General features: G+C 32.4%; 1 protein-coding gene across 2 annotated transcripts in view; it reads left to right on the top strand.

The window, feature by feature from the left end:
* LOC126887787 (toll-like receptor 7) overlaps positions 1-16,171 on the top strand; it is an 86,894-nt gene that overhangs the window by 47,608 nt on the left and 23,115 nt on the right. The window contains exon 1 of one of the 2 annotated variants that reach the window (XM_050655602.1): positions 12,313-12,503. The exons of the other annotated variant lie outside the window; for it this stretch is intronic. The gene's annotated coding sequence lies outside the window, so the exon portion shown is untranslated. Of the gene's footprint in view, positions 1-12,312; positions 12,504-16,171 lie in introns of those variants that run through there. 2 annotated transcript variants of the gene reach the window in all.

The raw sequence follows: 16,171 nt of genomic DNA, 5'->3' as shown, positions 1-16,171 counted from the left end.
TCGTCTACTCGATTGTCCCTATCCTCTTCTCTTTCCTGCTGTCCTCTCTCCTCATTTTGTTGGTTGCATGCCTCGAATTTTTCTTTATAGTGCTTATTCCATATGGTTAGTATGTCCTGTATGTTTGTTTTCAATTCGTTTGTCTCATTTCTAATTCCTCTTATTTGTTTCCTTTTTGTTCCTTTCATGCTTCTTATTTTATTCCAAAACTGTTTATTGTTATTCCCAAAACCTTCGTTCAATTCTTCACCGAATTCCTTCCAGCTCTTCTTCGCATCTTTTACTAGTTCTTTCACTATATTTCTCTGTCTTCTGTATTCGTCTCTGTCTTGTTTTTCATTTGTGTTTATGTATCGTTTCCACATTTATTTCTTCTTTTTTACTGCTTGCTTTATTTCCTTATTGCACCATCCAGTTCTTTTATTATTCTTTCCATTCTTTCTTATTCCACATACTTGTTTTGCTGTGTTCCATAACTTGTCTCTCAATTTTTCCATCTCTCTTCCATATTCCATATTTCCTCATTGTTTTCATGCTGTTCCAGTATTTTATCTGTCTCTCTTTGATATAACTTTCTCACTTCCATATTTTTCATCTTATGTATTGCTATTCTTGTATATTGAGGACTCTCTATTATTTCCATTAGTTTCATGTTTATATCTGCTGTCTGTGTTGGGTACCGAGTTCGGCTTCGTTCTCTGTTTTTATATTTTGTATCGTTAGGTCTGCGTATGTAGTCAATTATGCTTCTCGGATTTCTTTCTTCTGCTACGTATATATATTTTTCGTTTCTCGGTTGCTGCCAGAAAGAGTTACCTATTAACAATTCATTTATTTGGCAGAAACTTATCATTCTTCTACCATTCCTATTTATCGTCTCTTCTCCATACCTTCCCAAGCAGCCTAATGCCATATTTTCAAAATATGCCATTACAAATATTTTTTTAACATAAAGTTCACTAAAAATTCAGTTACATACAATAATTACACAGAATAGAATTGTCGTACATTAAAAAGTTTACAAAACATCTATCAATCGGAAGCTTTAAAAGTCAGCAGCTCCAATCAAAAGCAAAATATGGTAGAAGTATACTTTAGATATTTCTTATAAATGTTTAGGATTTGGCAATCATTTCCATTTTAATAAATTGATTCGAAAAAATTAGACATAATTAGACACATTAAATTTTCCTACCAGATTATTTGATGTTACAAATAAAAACATAATTGCTTTGTATAGTTCTATCGTAGGTGTTTGTATACGGGGTCCTGTAAGGGACATTCATATTCCTAATTTTATTTAAAATATTGTCTTTTTTATTGTGTCTATCATACTACTTTAGTGATATACCGGGTGGTGATTCTTAAAACGGGCCATAGGAAACTCAATGTAAAATTCTAAACTGTTGAATTCCTGCTTCCCTAATTATTTTACATCAAAAGTCATGAGAGAATATTTAGAATTGAAATCTGTATTAAAATCAAAAGTTAAAATTGTTCTACGATTTAAATGCATTCCAAAATTTTGAAAAATATGATACATTTGCCATAGTAGTATGTGTGTAAAAGTTAGGCCACACGTTGCTATTTAACTGACAGTGCTCACACCATTGACTGAATAGAAAATCTTTATTATTAATACTTTCTCCGCAACTGAGGGTATCTTATCGAATGTATTGTTTTTAAACAATAAATGATAAAATAAAAATATTGACAGTTCAAAAATGTGAAAATAATAACTTCATTGTGACACATTATTGCACTGTGTGTGGCCTAATTTTGGGCTGAAAAACTGAAAAATGTATTACATTTTTACAAAATTTTGGAATATGTTTAATTCGTAGAACAATTTTAACAGTTGTTTTCAATACAGATTTCAATCCTCTACAAATAGTTTCTAATGTCTTTTGATGTAAAATAATTAGGGAAGCAGGAATTCAACAGTTTAGAATTTTACATTGGCCCGTTTTCCAATTCATCACCCGGTATAAGCAGTTTCTTAAATAATATTTTAATCATTGTTCTGTCACCTAAAATTTTGTCGATTACATAGTTTTATTCAACAGGTATACGGTTTGAATTTAACCAGTCTTACCAACTAAGAATTAAGTTCCTAAAATGTTATGTGTATCCTGTATTACTATATGGATGTGAAACCTGGATCATGAAGGTTAACATGATGAACAAATTAGAAGCCTTTGAGATGTGGTCGTATCGTAGAATGCTCAGAATATCTTGGGTTCAACGCATTTCAAACAGAGAAGTCTTAAACAGAGTAGGTCAAGGCGAAGGTGACTTAATGAAGATGATAAAAAAGAGAAAACTTGAATATCTGGGGCATATAATGAGAGGTAGCAGATACAGGATGCTGCAGTTAATACTCAATGGAAAGATCGACGGAAAAAGAGGAATTGGTCGAAAGAAATATTCATGGCTCCGAAACCTTCGTCAATGGACTGGCTTATCAGCAGATCAATTGAAGAGCTTATTGCAACATAATGGTAAGCCACAAAATAATAAAACCGAGATATCAATGTGTAAAGTTTTGAAAAAATCTAAAAAATATTGGTTTAAATGTAAAAACATGAACGCTTGTTAGTTAGTTATATTAGTTATTAAAATACATCTACATTTATTATTTCACAAAAAAACCACATATTTATATTAAAAAAATAAGTTTATTAAAAAAAATGTGGCTTAACATGTTCTTAAATTTAAAAAATCGCAACACAAAAAAATAAACTAAGTTATGTTTCTACAATTTCCACTTCTTCATTAACTTCATAAGCTGCGTTTAACTGATTATAAAAAGTGTGGTAGACTGGCGGGATATAAGGTAACAAACTTTTTATATTGTCCAGTTTATTTTTCGCAATTTTCAGAGGTTCGTTATATTTCTTAGGAATGTTTGACAACTCTATTGTTGCAGGTCTGTCTTTCCGTAAAACGGAATTTTCTTCGCCAATTTCACGTGAACTAATAATCGTCTTGGTTTTGTTAGAAGTATACTGCTGTCCCGAATTACGGCTTCTTTTTATTCATTTCGATCAAAGTGTTCCTCATTTCGTTGTCTCCATCTTGTTGGTTTTTTCTTCTCTGGATTTACCTCCTTATCTTTAAAAAGCCTGGGTATTGGTTCCTGCAATTCATCCTAGAACAACAAAAAGAGACTGTATTACACTCTAGAATTTGCGAATATTTCAAAAATTTTATATTAATAACTCGATAAGCCACTTAGCATACCATATTGTTCCATGTAATATATATGAATATTTTTGTGCAAAAACATGGTAAGCCAAAAAATCAGAAAATAAAGCAGAGTTATAGAGCAATAATTAAAAAAACACGATTTTCGGGCGCCATTTTGTTTATAAAAAAAGTAGCACACTATCTGAGGACTTTGCATACCTATATTATTAATATATAGGATCTTATAATTCGATTCCATCAATAAAATTGCTGGTAAATAACTTTTCCCAAAAATGGCCTATTCTCCGATAATCAGCCCAGACTATATCTCTAGTGACTTATCATCGATTTGTATTGCTTGCTGGGGCCTCGAGTCCCCGCTTCGGGCTGCGTCCAGTTCGGCGTCTCGGCGCTTGATGATGTGAGACCCTCTTGCCCGTTTTTTTCGTTTTGTGAGTACTTATTTTTGGGCTTGCGCCTTCTGGTAGTGTTGTGTTCATTTTGGTAGCTGAAGCCGTTCTTTTTTAGATTTTTTTAAGGGCTGCCTGAAACATATAAACATTAGTAAATACACTGCGATGCCAAAGGTGAGCTCGTTGTCTGTTTTTGATAGAGACATTATCTAGACTTTCTTATATGTTTGGTAATATTTGCTGTTTGGGTCTTCGGTGCTTCCATCTATGGTACACATCATACCTACCTTAATATTATTTCCCACAGGATCTAGTTTGGTGATTTTATAGCTCGGCGAATTTCGTTCTGGCTTTTTCCTCCATCATATTCTTATACGTCTCTAAATAGGAATCGTTCAGCGACGTATCTGCGCACGTTTGCAGCTACTCAAAGGCAAATGTTTTGTGCTGCTTGATTGTGTCTTCTTTTGTTGCTATGCCTTGTGTGGCTCCGTGCAAGAGATGCAATTGTAATAATTGGTAGTATGATGCTGTTTATCAGTATTAATTTTGTTTTCCTAGGTAATTTGCTTCTTCTTTCTGTGAATCCTCTTATTGATGCTCTGGTCGTTGCTGATTTCTGGACTGTCGCGTTAAAAACATGTGGTGTGAATATTAGACCTTGGTCCATTGTGATTACTAGGTGTTTAGCTTAGTTTTGCCATTCGATAAGTCTGTCTTGCACGGTTAGCGGTTCTTCTAGGTTTGCCGAAATTTTAATTTCTGTGAAGTGACAGGATTTATGTTTACGTATTTTGTTTTTTTATGGTAAAATATTTTTCTTAAAATAAATTTTTTTTATTTGAAAATTACGCACATATAAATATATTAAAAATATTTGTATATTTTAGATCTCTATGGAAAGCACAGTGACCCCAAATATGCATTTAAAAGGTTAAGGGCCGGTTGTTCGAACGCTAATCAACAATGATCACTATCAAATATTTAATTACTGTCACCAACTACTGTCAATGTCAACTTTTATGGGCTGCTGAAATCATAATTGATTATAATTATGAGATTAGTTAATCAATTAACATAACAATTATTAACATAATTTATTAAGTAATTTCATAATTGTAATCAATTATGTTTTCAGCAACCCAAACAAAGTTGACATTGACAGTTGGTGACAGTAATTAAATATTTGATAATGTTCATTGTTGATTAGCGTTCGAACAACCGGCCCTTAGAATAATAAAGAAGTGAAGCGTTACTTTTGGGTCACCGTGGCGTGCTGGCCATATAAATGAAACGGTGCAATCACCGAGAGGCTGCGGCCTCTTGAGGCCGGCCAAATAATTTTTTTTTCACAAAAATTTCTAGATCTGATGTAACAACATTTTTTTTTATTTCGAATCGAATGATGTTAACAAAACATTTCACAAAAATTTAAATATGAAAAATGAATAACCATTTTCAATTTCGTTGCAAAACGAAAATACAGCCGAGCCATATTCCAGTCCAATCAGAGAGTGCTGCAAGCACCTCTACCGGTTTCGAAACTTATTAGTCTCTCATCAGGAGGCACATATGCTGCCCTCCCTGATCCAACCAAAACAAACCCCAGCGTGCAGTCCCGAATCGCAACGAACGAAATGGCATAGATGCCCCAGCGGCAGCTATTTAAATCTTTAAATATTTAAAAATTTAAATCTTTTTTGATTGTAAAATACAGTTTAAGTAAATTAATAAGACTTATAACTATCTATCAATTATAATTCAAAATGACAATTTTTCTTTTTTTTTTAACGCGTCAATAGGAACATACAACAATATAAATGCGGATTGCAACAGTTTGTCGGGTAATTAATATGTATCACATGTGCGATTGAAAAAAAATCGTCATTCCATTAGTCAAACTCAAGGTGTAGTCAGACTTGATTCTACACCTCAAATTAATAATTCATCTGCGACCATCCAGAAACATGGTCATTGCTGCGTACGACACATTAAAAAGTGTAATTTATGGTGTTAGTTGTGACATTAATATACAGGTCGTCTAAATTTAATTTATTACATCAGAATGAAGATAATATTGACACTTATTTAATATATTAAGGTTAGACGGAGAAGAATAATTACACACGGTCAAAATATCTAAACACGATAATACCGGGTTATGACATAATATATTATGCTAAATGTGCAGTCACTCGAGCGCTTTGGGGACCTATTGGGTTGTGAAGAGTAGGTCCAAAAACCAAAAAAAAAGTTAAGTAAAGCTTTCCATTTTAGTGGGGACTTGTTCATTTTTAATTTAATTTTCCATTTAACAATCGTTTTTTTTAGATTATAGCGTCATCTGTCCATAATTCTAAAAAAAAGTCTCGAATAAAAGTTACTTATTTTTACGTAAGGAATCCAAATCTGCAATAAAAAATGGGCGCTCCCATCTAAGATTTTAAAGTAACCCCCCACCCCACTTCCGTGGGTGGTCGTGTTTGGTGCCATTCGATAGATTTTTCAAAAATATTGAATAAGTGTATTTTTCAGTTTTTCGATCTGATGTTCATTTCGCGAAATATCGCGGGATTCGTATTTACCCCCACCCCTCGCCGTGGGAAGTCGTGTTTGGTATCAGCCGATAGATTTTTGAAAAATATTGAGCACGTATTTTTTAGTTTTTCGATCTGTCATTCATTTCGCGAAATATTCGCTTTTTTCTTGTGAAACTTTGGGACTCGCCCATTTCCTTACGCTCCGCTCAAATCGTCAGGTTTTTGAAATATACACTGTTTTGAATGTACTTAACTTACCTTATCTTAATCTGATGATTTCGAGTTTTTCTAAGGATAGATTTTTTTTCGGCCCTCCTTAACGAACTCCCCTGCATTAAGAGCCCCATGTAATAATCTGACGCGCTCGAGTAACTGTAAAAATTCCCTCTTGGGCTCCCCTACCATAAAGAAAAAAAGCTGTGAAGCTTTCAAAAATAATTGGTCTATGTTGTTTTGTAAAAATTGAAGAAAAATATTGATTCCTAAATACAAAAGGTTAAAATAGCAATCTTAAAGAGAAATTCATAAAGGTCGTAGGCGCAAAATTTCGCGCCAATGTGTTTTAAATTATTCATTTTTTTCGAATCCTTAGAGAAAACTCTACTAAATTTACAATCAAGATGCAGTAGATATAAAAAAAACAAACCAAGACACGTTAAATGCTACTAGGAGCACTCCCGAATTATAATTTACAATGTATATATGTTACAGTTCAAGTTGATTATCCAGTTGGAGTTGACTCCAACTAGTTGGAGTCGACTCTAACGGCTGGTTTCAGTAAAAGTTGATTATAAATATAAAATGAAGATTTATATTCAACATTTACTAGTAAAAGTAGACTCCAACTAGGAAAAGTATACTCTTCCCAATGCCATTTAGTAAAAGTTGATTCTGATTCACACAAACAGCCGATTCTAGAAATTAAATGTTACTGAATATGTTCAAATTAGTCTAGGCTGTATCGTCGGCCCCGTTAGGTAAATCACTCCGATTCGAATTTTTTGCACAAACTTACTCAAAAAGAGGTCCTTATAACAAATCTACTGGGTGCCAGGCAGTACCTTGATCGATAAATTGTTTTTTAAACAATTTTTTTAGACAAATTCACAAAAATAATTTTTTCACTTCGAACAATTTTTTTTAGATCATTTGGGTTAGGCTGAGCAAAAAAATGTATTTTGTGATTTTTCTCTAAAATTTATTGTTGTCGAGTTATACACGATTTAAAATTTGAAAAATGCGAAAATAGCCATTTTCAAGGCTTAATAACTCGGTTAAAATCCATTATTATGAAAGTCAGAAAGTGACCAAATCAAAGTTTATAGCCCCCTCTACAAGATCCAGCAGAAATTTTTGTCACTACAGTAGTCTCTCTTTATAACGATTCCCTATATAACGATAATTCCTCTATAACGATCAAAATACTAAGCATTGTTTGGTTTGTCATAAGGACACTGTATTAATTCTTTCTCTATACCGATATCGTTCTCTCTGTATAACGATAACTTTTCAATATTCGATGACCTCACTTTTCAAGAAACAACTGATAACCATTTGCGTTTGGCAATAACTAAGATAACTAAACCGTGAGAATTTTACCAATTAAAGATAACACTTAATTGAAACACAGGGAATAACTGAAAAAGCTCTTGCTTAGGTGTAACTTGATAAAAACTGATTAGTGAGTGATTCATTTTGTAGCTCCAATTTAGCAAAAATTTGGTGGTTCAAATTTCAATCCGATATGCAGAAAGTTGAGTAGGTACACGCTTTTATCGTTCGGGCGGTGTGCCTTAACTGTTTTCACACAGATGTTGTCCTCTATTGACTATTGACGACTTCTAAGTTTCAATTTCGGTTGTATCTCGGTCTGTGAACAGTCAAGATATTTTCGAAAAAGCGTAGAGTACTCTCGGTTAAAGAAAAGTTATCGATAACTCGGCAATAGAGAAAATTAACACAAGTTATTTAGTACAGTATGATTACTATTACAATAACGATTTTTTTCTCTCTCTCTCTGTATAACGATCTCTCCTTATAACGATGAAAATTCCCGGTCACTTGCATATCGTTATAGAGAGAGAGAGGACTGTATTTTATTACTAAGCTTCATCTTTAATTATTAACAATGAGCGCTAAGTGCGTATTAGGCGGCCGTCAATGGTGAGTGCTAAAGAGATGCACCATTCCGGCCGTCCAATGGTGAATCTCACTCACACTCACATTGACGGCCGCCTCAATACACGCTTAGCGCTCATTGTTGATAAATAAAAATAATATCTTATTAATGAAATAATGACAAAAATTTCTTCAGGATCTTATAGAGCTAGCTTTAATTTTTGATTTTTTTTTAGTTTCTGACTTTCATAATATAAAATATCGTATGGCATTTTTGCCTTTCGGACAGTTTCGGCGCCAATTACATCTTTAACCCTGTTTCAAGTAACTAGTGTCAATGTACACTAGCCCAGGGGAACCGACGGCTTAACGTGCTCTCCGAGGCACGGTGAGACGGCTCGTGTCATTATTGGAAATGAAAATGGTTTGTCTTTGGCAGCACCGCAAATAATGATATGTACCACCAGTGGTACATGTACCACAGATTGCTTTACATAAAATGGGATAGAGTAGATAAAAATTATTTTTGTGAATTTGGTTAACAAAAATTGGTTAAACAATTTTTCGACCGCGGTACCGCGTGACACCCTGTGTATTTGTTATAAGGATTGTTATACGGATGTATTTCTTTGAGTAAGTTTGTGCAAAATATCGAATCAGAATAATTTACCTAACGGGGACGACGTTACAGGCTATACTAATAAGTAGTTGAAACGGTCAAAACAAAGAAACGCACACTCATCAAAAATGCACTTGAGATTCTCGTATAATCAACATTTACTTAATCGATCCAGGAAGAGTCAACTCCAACTAGTAAAAGTTGATTTAAATGTTTAAAATCAACTTTTACTGCTCGTTTCAGTTGGAGTTGACTCCAACTAATTGGAGTTGACTGCAACTAGTTGGAGTCAACTCTAACTGAGAATCAACTTGAACTGTAACATATATACATTATATATCCTAAATCATGATTTCCAAAGTGTATACATTGTAAATTATGATTCGGGAGTGCTCCCACAAACCATACATACTCATAGACGTTTCACGACCATGTTAATCTTTCGGATCGAATTAACGCCATCTCTTGATTGGAATGGGAACTAAATTGACAAATTTTAGTTACGTGAGAATTTCAAATTATAAATTTTCCGGGATTTTTGATGAAATTTCGCAGGAAATTAAAACAACAGAAAGACAATTCAATGTTTTATTCCATATTTTACTGAAAACTTCAAATATTCCAATTTGTTTTCAAAATGCTAAACACACTGCTATGTGTCACGTGAAAGCACTGATGTGTATCGAGTTAAATGAAAATTTTTGAAAGATTCTTGTAGGATGATTGTTTATATAAATATTACCTTATAATCTTTTACAAACTTCCAAAAATATATAGGTCCGAAATGTTGATGACACACTTGTCTATTGGAATAAACTGTTTCAGGATCTCTTATATTGTTTTTTTAATGTGGAGAAACACAACACGGGATGATCAATGTAAACTAAAAATTCTACTCATAAAAACGGAGAGGAGGTTAATACACTTGATTAAAATTGTGATTAAATCTAATTAAAAACGTAAGACCACTATAATAAAATAATTAAGCCACAAACTGTAAAATAAAAAGTAAATTAACAAATTAATTTAATTGTAAACTGTCAGTTGTTAAATATGACAAGAGAATTGACTGACAGCGACATCTCTGGATTGGAATGGTAACTAATTTGCTGTCTTGACCTTGACAATTTACGTGAAACGTCTATGAGTATGTATGGTTTGTGAGTGCTCCCAGTAGCATTTAACGTGTCGTGGTTTGTTTATTTCTACTGCATCTTGAATGTAAATTTAGATTAGTATTTTTGAAAAATTTAAACGCAGAATGGCAGATTGCATTCTTACCGAAGCGAGGGCCTAAAGTCCCTGAAAACTTATATAATGTTTATTTTAATAAGTTACAGGGGTGAGTAAAAAAAGACAAAATTTAGTGTGATTTTTAATTTCAAATATATCATTCAAAAGAAACTTTTTGGTAACATTTTTCAAAAATACTTATTAGTTTTCTCAGGATTCGAAAAAAAATGAATGCATTTAAAACACATTGGGGCGAAATTTTGCTCTTACGCCCTTAAAGCAAGTAAAGAGAAGCAAAAAATTTGCAGATAATATATAAGCAAATTAAAATTAGTTATAATTCTTGGAAACGATCGAATAATAGATGTACCTATAAATAAAAAAATATGAAAAAAAAATTTAAGAAACGCTTTTCTTTAGTTACGAGTGACTAAAATTAAAAATATTATAAAAAAATCAACCAAAAAGCAAAAAATAAAAAAAATTGAAAAAATCTAACACATCCGTCAAAGAAAAGCGTGGCGCGTGTTCATCGAATAAACGGTTTTCGCCCCACGCTTTTCTTTAACGAATGTGTTAGATTTTTTCAATTTTTTTTTATTTTTTGCTTTTTAGTTGATTTTTTTATAAAATTTTAAATTTTAGTCACTCGTAACTAAAGAAAAGCGTTTCTTAAATTTTTTTTTCATATTTTTTTATTTTTTACTTTTTAGTCTTACACTTTTCAAACATTAAAATATATCGTCGTGTTCATTAAAATATGTATAAAACATATGATGTACTAACATGAAAAGTAGTCGGAATCGCCAAAAAAATTAAAACTTTATTGTTTATTAATGAAGCATAACGTAAACAATTAACGTAAAAATTAGTAGTAACGTAGTAAAAGTTTCAAGTTTTTACATTGTAAAAAACAAGAGAATTTAAGCATTTTCCATTAAAATCGTTTTTTTTTTATTTAAACAATTAATAAATACGAAAAAATTTTTTTTATTGACTATTCGTGTATTGTTCCCACGAATGCATATGTCTGCAAATTTTCATTTATTTGCATTAAAGAAAAGGCAGTCAAATTAACGTCTAAAGATTTGACGCAAACTATTGAAATCGTACGCAAGAATTTTCGACGCACACGCTCCATCGGTTATCGTTTTCGAGCGAAGATCAAAAATGATTTGAGCAGCGCGTCCTCACTGGTAAAAATTTGCGACGCAAATTCTTGCGACAAACATATACCTTCTTGTGCCCTCAGTTATGGTGACTCCACGGACATCTTGCGTTAGTTTTTTGGTTTGAATTACCTTTTGACGTATATAATTTTTCTATTTTTGACTAATTTGACTGCACTATTTTCCTAAATATCGTAACAAATAAAACACCAATTTTGATAAATGCATGGAAGCATTGTTTATCACCAAATCGTACTTTGTGATAAGAAAAAGTAATTAAAGGAACTAACTATATTTAGACATTTTAATCGGAAATTACTAATTTATTTAATGTTTGTAAAATCAAATAATACGAATTGGAACCTATTCATTTGTTGTGGGTGTTGAGGTGTTTATTTTATTCATTAAGTGTAAGGTTAAGGTATGTACTTATTTTTTGGTGAAGATTTTGTCGACATAGGATTTAGATAGATACTTGCTTTGGGAATTTATACGCCAGTCAATGGTAGCAAGAATAGGATATTACCTCCGAATTCTATCCTACTGCATGGATTTTAATGAAATGTTGGACCTAGCCTCTACTTATCTCCTAATTCAAAGTCTACCCTATGCCGATGTGTGATTTTATCTTAGGGGTGGAACATTTTTTGGTTAAAATTACAACGGAATTCGCTAGAAAACCCAATTCTAAGCAAAAAGTGTTCTATATTTTTTTTTGAAAACTCAATACTTTTTGATATATGCGTGGTTGAAAATTGGCCATTTTTATTGAAACATAATACCTTTTCGAACGGTTTTTTGCGAAATCCATAGAAACTATGCATCTAACTAAAAAAACTATATTAACCCTTAAACGCCCAAGGGTGGGTAAAAATTGTCCACCTAATGCGTATTCCCTTGTAACATATTTATTACGTGTTTCAAAATTTTCCAAAAATTATTTATTGTTAAAAAGATAACCTTTTATCGAATGTTAAATTAGTTCTACCGATATTTTTGAAAATAAAAGTAATATCTTGAGTTAAATATGGGTGAGCATAAAACATACATCCTTGGTAAAACTTGTTACTTAAGGTTTCTATATAATTTCTGGTTGGTAGGAACATAATCCATATAATTATCGACGTATAATTACATAATCGACATAATTATCCACCAATGAAGAGGTTGAAAGGAAGAATTGTGGAGAATATCGACAAATCTGAATTACAGGCTTTTATTGGTATGTTAGTTTTGATGTACATTGTAATTTTGTTGGAAGGTTTGTAATTAATATTTTAAAACATTCTGTATTTATTAAGCATAAGATTCTTAAGTTTAATCCATTTCCAACAAATCTTAATAAATATATTAGCTATTTTCGAGGTGGACATTTTTTACCCACCCTTGGGCATACATGGAACCTAAAAAAGGTTGGGCGTTTTAGGGTTAAACATTATTTCAGGTTATAAAAAAACAAAGCGACACTTGCCTCCATAAATCTTCGAGTTATAATACAAAAAGAGATATGGTAGGTGAAAATAGGTTGTTTTTTGGTACATTATAACAGAGAAACGGTCGATTTTAGGTGTATAATGTTACTAATACCTTTTGTAGTGCTTAAAAAGACCTTTAAAATGAGCTATATTAAAAGTCCATTACATTAAAACTAAGTGAGATATGCTGCAAACAAAATTGATAACTAATGTATTTTAAGAAAAAATGAGAAGTAATTTTAACCTCCATCCACCAAAACGAATATGCATGGTTTTCCTTCTACAATACCTTTTATTATAGTGTTATTTCTATGTTCAAAAAGTTGGACGGGTTTAAAATGAATGGTTTTTGAAAAAAAGATCAAATTATAGAGCGCATTTTTAAATTTTCTTAAAAATCTTCCTTTTTCTCCATGTAACTTGAAAATGATAAGAGATACAGTAATGAAAAATAAAAAGGAAATTTTTATCTGAAAAAGCCCTACATTTTTGTGTGGTATCTTTTTTTCGTATCTCTTATCTATTTCGAGTTACATGGAGGAAAAGGAAGATTTTGAAGATAATTTAAAAATGCGCTCTATATTTGAAGGGTCCGGTCGTAAAACATGTTAAGTAACATTGCCTAAGATTTAAATGTTTTTGCATGAAAAATTATTTGTTAAGTAACCATATTACAGATTTCAATTTTCAAAATTTCAAAATTTGACTCATAGATGTCACTACCTCACATCGTCAAAATCTGTTAACTGTCTAATATTATGTTTTTTGCATGTAAAACCTGTGAACTGCAGTGAGCACGCTATAAGTGTACTTAACAAGCTGCCTTTTTTATTTTATTTTATGCTTAAAAATGTCGAAAAATAGTGATGTTTCTTCAGCAATAGATCCCTTTGAGGGCTCAGATTCGGATCCAAACTATAGTGACGAAGAAAGTTCAATCGAAAGTTCCGATTTAGAACAAGTAAGTTTTTAGGTTAAGATTTTAACACTGCATGTAAAATATGTTAAGTGATGGCAGATACCACGTTTTACTTGCTATTAGTGATATTTATTTATTATATTAGTAAAATCTGTTAAGTGATATGATACATATACCATGTTTTACTTGCAGAAATGATAGTCATATTACTTAATACTTGACATTTAAGATACTAAATTTACATTTTTTTAGAATATTAATGTAAAGAAGGGGAAAAAACGAAAGAGACAGATAAACAGACAAAAGAAAACAAAACTATTAAAATATTCTGGAGAGAAATATAAAAAATACAGAGGAAGTGGTGGAAATATAAAAAATACAGTAAGCAAGAAAGCTGTTGGGCCTCCATGTACATGTAAAAGAAAATGTTTTGAGATAATATCAGCAGATGAGCGCTCCAAAATATTTTCTAAGTTCTGGCAGCTCTCAAGCTATGATATACAAAATACTTATCTATTCGGATGTATGCGTAGAAACAATATAAAACGAAAGACCAGAAAAGGGGATACGAGGAGGAATTCTACTTTTGAATACTCTATTCAATCAAACAACAAAAGTTTAAAAATTTGCAAAAATGCATTTATTTCTTTGCATGGAATAGGTAGAGGTCGAGTGGAATATATTGTGAGTAAGCTTAAGAAGGGTGTTATTGTTCCTGAAAAAGACCGCAGACGTAGACATGGAAACCAAAAAAGAAAGTATTTGCAAAACGACATTGACGCAGTTCATCGTTTCATAGACTCTTTACCTCGATATGAAAGCCATTACAGCCGACCTAATAACACGGATAAAGAGTATATAAGCCTTGATTACAATATTGAAATATATGAAAAGTACATAGAAAGTCGTCAAGCACAAAAACTTGAATTTGTTTCTTCAGACAAGTTCAGAAGAATTTCAAAGAACACCACGAACTTAGAGAGATAAGTAAAAGAATACAAAAATCTGTTAGGACGGACAACCGAAAATATAAAAACGAACAAATTCAACAAACAATTGAAGATAACAAGAGCCTCAAAGTTCTAAGAAGGAAATTAACAAATGGCAAAAAAGAAATAACCAAATTAAAGGATAGAGATGGAAATATCATCATCAACAGAGATGAATTATTAAGGGTAGTAGAAGACTTCTATACAGAACTGTACAACAGCCAACAAAACCATGATGAGTCACTAGAAGATTCAGGAAAAAGGTTAATCAACCAAGGATCGGAATTGATGCCTGATATATCAACAGACGAAATCAGGAACGCATTGAGAAAAATGAAAAGAAATAAAGCTTCGGGAGAAGACAATATCGTTATAGAAGCCGTAAAGATTGGAGGAGACAGACTTTTAAACAACATAAAGGAATTGTTCAACTTATGCCTGCACCAAAGTGAAACACCTACAAGATGGCACAGTGCACTTACCATCTTATTACACAAAAAGGGCGATCCAACAGACCTCAAAAATTACCGGCCCATAAGCCTATTAGACCACCTCTACAAGTTATTCACAAAAATAATAACAAATAGACTGGAAACAAAATTGGATTTTTACCAACCTAGAGAACAGGCGGGTTTTAGGAAAAACTTTGGCACTAACGACCACCTACACTGCATAAAAGGAATTATAGAAAAATCTATCGAATACAACCGACCATTGGTCCTGGCTTTCGTAGACTTTCGCAAAGCATTTGATACGATTGAAATTAACAACATAATGAGAGCATTGGAGGAAAGTCGTATATATTATCGGTACTCCAAACTGATAGCGAACATATACAATAATGCAACCATGGCCGCCTGACTACACAAAGATACCAAATCTATAAAAATCAAAAGAGGAATTAGACAGGGAGATACGTTATCTCCCAAACTCTTTACGGCAGTCCTTGAACATGCTTTCAAACAATTGGAGTGGGACGCCAAAGGAATAAATGTCGACGGTGAAAGGCTCTCCCACCTACGATTCGCAGACGACATAGTTCTTATAACAGACAACTTAAGAGAGATTAGAACTATGCTTACTGAGTTAGATGCCGCCTGTAAAAAAGTTGGTTTAAACGTAAATTTTGGAAAGACACAATACATGACAAACCTGGTACCAAGCGAAAATCCAAAAGTCGACGTCAACGAAATAGCATTGGTCCATAAATATAAATACTTAGGGCATGAAATCCAAATTGCCAGAGACAATCAAACTGCTGAATTACAGAGAAGGATTACCTTAGCATGGGCCGCATATGGAGCTCTATCAGACATCTTCAAGAGCAACTTGCCAAATAACAGATCTTAGGCTTAAGTCGAGAATATCATAAGAATTAATATTATATAATTATAATATATTATAATAAGAATACCATAAATAATAATAGATATAATTGATAATAAGGTAAGAATCGAAAATTATGGTGCAACGTAAGTGATACTCAAGGAGGCCTTATCTATAAGTA

This window comes from Diabrotica virgifera, chromosome 7 (genome assembly GCF_917563875.1).
Source record: "Diabrotica virgifera virgifera chromosome 7, PGI_DIABVI_V3a".
Taxonomy (NCBI): Eukaryota; Metazoa; Arthropoda; class Insecta; order Coleoptera; family Chrysomelidae; genus Diabrotica; species Diabrotica virgifera.
Note: the sequence above shows the minus strand (reverse complement) of the source record. Positions and strands in the feature narration are given on the sequence as shown.